The 5,000-nt window shown below is 37.4% G+C and overlaps 1 long non-coding RNA gene across 2 annotated transcripts in view; it reads right to left on the reverse strand.

The window, feature by feature from the left end:
• The window catches only part of LOC144964418 (uncharacterized), a 33,373-nt gene that overhangs the window by 22,440 nt on the left and 5,933 nt on the right, over nucleotides 1–5,000 (reverse strand). The window contains exons 1-2 of one of the 2 annotated variants that reach the window (XR_013643833.1): nucleotides 2,771–3,038; nucleotides 681–836 (exon numbers count right to left, since the gene is read on the reverse strand). This is a non-coding gene — a long non-coding RNA (uncharacterized LOC144964418). Of the gene's footprint in view, nucleotides 1–680; nucleotides 837–2,770; nucleotides 3,039–5,000 lie in introns of those variants that run through there. The other variant, XR_013643834.1, reaches the window with a different exon arrangement.

Genomic DNA, 5,000 nt, shown 5'->3' on the forward strand with positions numbered 1-5,000 from the left:
ATGGGTATGGGTGATTTGTGTCAAATATTACATACACACCTCACAGACACCTCAATGACACATGGGTATGGGTGATTTGTGTCGAGTATTACAGACACACTTCTATGACACATGGATGGGGGAAATTGATCATCAAGTCAAAACGAAGAAAAGAAAATAGAAAAACTAATTTTTGTTGTCATTTTTTTCAGTTCGTGAAAATAAATAAATAAATAAAATAAAATAAAAACCCTCTAAATATAACCGAGCATTCAAACAGTGAAATATCCCATGAGCGTGCTCAAAGCGCTTTACAAAGAGTCCCTAGCCATCAGCAAAATGTAACATGCAGGACGAGAAACGAAGCCTGTTAGGCGATATAATATTATTTCCCCCGACAGAAACAATGCTGTTAACGGAAAGGTACTCCTTTTCCACATTAATACAGTGAGAGAATGCAAGTAAAAAGCCTTTATTTTCCAAGGACCCAACTATGCGCCGCTCAGAGTGGGGCTCGAACCCAGGACTTCCCAGTCCGAATGAATCCGAGTGTACATTGGAGTTATATAAAGCGTATTATTGGGGACTTATGCATAGAAAGAAAATGCTCTATATGAAAGTAAAATCTAGTAATAGGTTGATAAATGGGAAATCGTCAATTTAATTTCGTGTAGATTATCCAATTCCTATAGAAAACCCACCTCTCATAGAGTAACAAAGAATTGGAGTTTGCCGACTTGTAACTTCAGACACGTGATACATGAGGATTATGTTCAGGCTTAAAGTACAGATCCAGTTGTCGTTCCCTCAGATGTGGTATTTATACACATCTTCCTCCTCTTCTCTGTCAGTTCAAACTACACAACGGAATACCGAAACAGACACATTATTATAAGATAATGATAAAATTATACTTTTATTTATTTTTTAAAATATTTTTTTAAAGGAAAAAATACTTAAAAGTACTTTTTAAAAATCATTTTGTCACCTTTAAATAAAGGGAATAACTCTTGTTTCCAACCATTTTTTAACTTGGAGCCACCTATCTCCGAAATCCTCAGAAAACCCTGTCATTTGTAGGAAAATTCCGTGCTGGTTACACAATTCATCGCACAATTTCAGTGTTTCCATTTAACAACGGAATAGAATTGGACTTTACCGACTTGTAACTTCAGACACGTGATACAAAAGGATTAAATTCAGGCTTAAGTCGAGATCCAGTTGTCGTTCCCAACGATGTGCTATTTATCAAGATCGTTTATATTTTCCTCTTTCTCTATTCCCCCTTACCCCCCCCCCCCCCCTCCCCCTTCCAAACCCATTTTAGAAAATCCTTTAAAGTAAACAAGTTCCAAGTTCCAAGTGTTGATATAAGCGCCATTTTCATGTCGTTCGAGCTGTTACAGGAGATGGTGAAAATCCCGTCGGTAATCCGATCATTCACGAGATATTCGCTAGTCCTAATGAATGAAATGTTGCACAGAATCAGGTCGAGTTTCCGGAGAAGCTCCCACGTGACTGTATGGACGAATATAGGGTAGGGAACTTAGTATGTATCTCTGTCTGCTTCAAGAAATGACTTTGGTGATTGCCAATAAATCTAAATGATTACGTCATACAACACGAAAACAGTATATAATGTAACTCTAGGTTAAATTAGGAAAATCATACAAGTTGGGTATTGTTGGTGGCGGTTGTGGTATTAGTAGTGGTCGTGGTAGTAGTAGTGGTCGTGGTAGTAGTAGCCGTCGTAGTAGTAGTAGTAGTAGTAGTAGTAGTAGTAGTAGTAGTAGTAGTAGTAGTAGTAGTAGTAGTAGTTGTAGTAGTAGTAGTAGTAGTAGTAGTAGTAGTAGTAGTAGTAGTAGTAGTAGTAGTAGTAGTAGTAGTAGTAGTAGTAGTAGTAGTAGTAGTAGTTGTTGTTGTTGTTGTTGTTGTTGTTGTTGTTGTAGTAGTAGAAGAAGAAGAAGGAGGAGGAGGAGGAGTACATTAATAACATCTCAATTTGCAATCAGACATGATAAATACATAAACCCCTATGGATGTCTCGTGGGGTTAAAATGGTTATAAACAAAAGAAGGGGGAAAAAAAAGAATAATAACAAATTTTTAAAAAACCACACACACAGATTATATAAAAGGGTTTTGAGGTATAAAACCAAATATTGACCCTTTTTCGAATACAAAGGCCACATTCTCCAAAGAGTCCATAACATACTGGACCAGACAGCAATGAAGGAATGCCGGGAAGAAATACCGCGGACGAACACCAACGTCTCTACAACACTAAATGCCGACCTGCAGACATACCATCATCTGCTCCAAGCAGCACTAGGAGAATTTGTTTACAGCTACAACCCCCCCCCCCCCCCCCCCCAAAAAAAAAAAAAAAAAACAAAAAAAAAAAAAAAAAAAAAAAAACAAAAAAAAACAAAAAAAAAAACAAAAAAAAAAACAATTCCACCAAAACTAAAGATGGCGTGATCTGCACGCTCTTAAAACGTTGGCACAATAGAGGGATACATGGAAAATAAATATTATAAAAGGAATCCAACAAGCAGAGGACATGCTGACAAATGTTTTAGAATTACAAAGAAAGTATCCAAGAAAAAGAAAGACAAATAGAGAACAGCAGATGTAGATTCCAAGAACACACTGTACTTAGTTTGAGATCACCTAAAAGTCTCATAGCAGAGGATACCACCTTGAGGAACATCAAATGCTTACAAAAACAACAAAGAATAAAACTATCAGGACATAACAGTGAGACGATTTACAAATAAAAAAAAGATCACCTCCCAAAACTGTACGTTTGACTGCTTCCCTTGAAGAGACACCGGGTGACTGCAAATCGGCTTAGGTAGAGGAGCTGCCTCACGGCCAGTGTACTTCATCGGTGGGGTCTTTCTACCTGTCCAACATGTACCCGCTGAGACGGCAGAGCATCTAGTCGAACGGTGTGTTGTGACGATGCTACCCGGCGGGTTTGCGACGGTGCACGAATGCGGACCGGACTTTGCTGATTGGGTCGATCGTCATAACATAGTAGTGTGAAAACCATAAGAGGCTGCTGCCAAGGACTCCTGCAATGGCCGGAACAAAAATAAGCAATCCCATTTCAAGACAAAGACAGAAAAGCAAAAAGGGGAAATAGAAGACGCAGCAAGTCGTGGCCTTCTGCCCAGTATGGGAGGTAAAAGACCCCACCCAGTTGCCAATATTATAATAAAAGGGTGATCATTTGATCCACCAAACTACAAACCAATAAGTCTAACGTGCATACTTTGAAAAGTCTTACGAGTTAGAGAGTATATTATCAAAGAGAACATTATAGATTCTAGTTACCTTTCTTGAAACAAAGTAGTTCATAAATAATTGTCAACACAGATTGTGAAAATGACGCTCTTGCATAACTCAGTTATTACAAGTTATGGTTGATGTTACAAGATGTATTTACAAAAATATAATATTGATGTTATTTGGATTTTAGGAAAGTTTCCGTTTCTGTGCCTCACAAAGTTATTTTTGAAACTTAAAAATGACGATGCTACCCGGCGGGTTTGCGACGGTGCACGAATGCGGACCGGACTTTGCTGATTGGGTCGATGTTAACATAGTAGTGTGAAAACCATAAGAGGCTGCTGCCAAGGACTCCTGCAATGGCCGGAACAAAAATAAGCAATCCCATTTCAAGACAAAGACAGAAAAGCAAAAAGGGGAAATAGAAGACGCAGCAAGTCGTGGCCTTCTGCCCAGTATGGGAGGTAAAAGACCCCACCCAGTTGCCAGTATTATAATAAAAGGGTGATCATTTGATCCACCAAACTACAAACCAATAAGTCTAACGTGCATACTTTGAAAAGTCTTACGAGTTAGAGAGTATATTATCAAAGAGAACATTATAGATTCTAGTTACCTTTCTTGAAACAAAGTAGTTCATAAATAATTGTCAACACAGATTGTGAAAATGACGCTCTTGCATAACTCAGTTATTACAAGTTATGGTTGATGTTACAAGATGTATTTACAAAAAATATAATATTGATGTTATTTGGATTTTAGGAAAGTTTCCGTTTCTGTGCCTCACAAAGTTATTTTTGAAACTTAAAAATTATGGAATTACTAATAATATTTCTAAATAGAAGGTATATCTTTAACTGGCCGTAAGTGCACAACGGATTGTTGTGGCTGAAAGTTATTCCGATTTCATATGCGCAACCAGTTGTGTCCCACAGGGCCATGTCCTTGGTCCTTTATTGTTCATTATCTACAGAAAAAAATCTGCCTGATACTATAAATTCTAAACCCATTTTTTTTTTATTTGATGGCACAACATGTATTCACCATCATTCGATAAACATAGCTTACAAAATGATATAAAAATCTCTATTTAATTTGTCTGGAAATGGGCAGTCTGGGTTGTATTTGAATATTGCTAAATGTGTAAAGTGCTGCTCATTGGTAGGTCGAACCCTTTATTATCTTATTGTAAATATGGAAATAATATATGTTATGTCAATTACAAGTTCATAGAGGGTTGTTTGTTTTAATCCTCTTCGGGCCTTGAGGCACATAGGGCATCCACCAGACATCTCCATTTTTTTTTTTGCGATCGGCTGCTTTTGCGGTGGCTGTGTTCCATGACAGGCCTGCTTCCTTTAATTCTTTCTCCAAGTTCATAGAGGAACTTAGGTTTTATTATTTTATAATAGACTGTATTTGGATGAACATATCATATCATATCATATCATATCATATCATATCATATCATATCATATCATATCAGTTATGAGCTCATACGGTAGAGTCACGATTTCCCCGGCCAGGCGGAGTTGTCGTACCAGTAAGGTCCTGGATTCGAGCCCCCATCGCCGTCGCTAAGTTTTTATTCTTTGTTGTCTTCTGGCATTTTTTTACTCACTACATTTCTTGTTATTATCAACATCCACTCTCTTTTCTAAAACATAATAAGTAGCAATATAGTGGACATTACACATTGCATATCATTGAGAAAATGGAGAAACA

This window comes from Berghia stephanieae, chromosome 2 (assembly GCF_034508935.2).
Source record: "Berghia stephanieae isolate SIO BIC M18660-M18661 chromosome 2, UCSD_Bste_1.3, whole genome shotgun sequence".
NCBI lineage: Eukaryota > Metazoa > Mollusca > Gastropoda > Nudibranchia > Aeolidiidae > Berghia > Berghia stephanieae.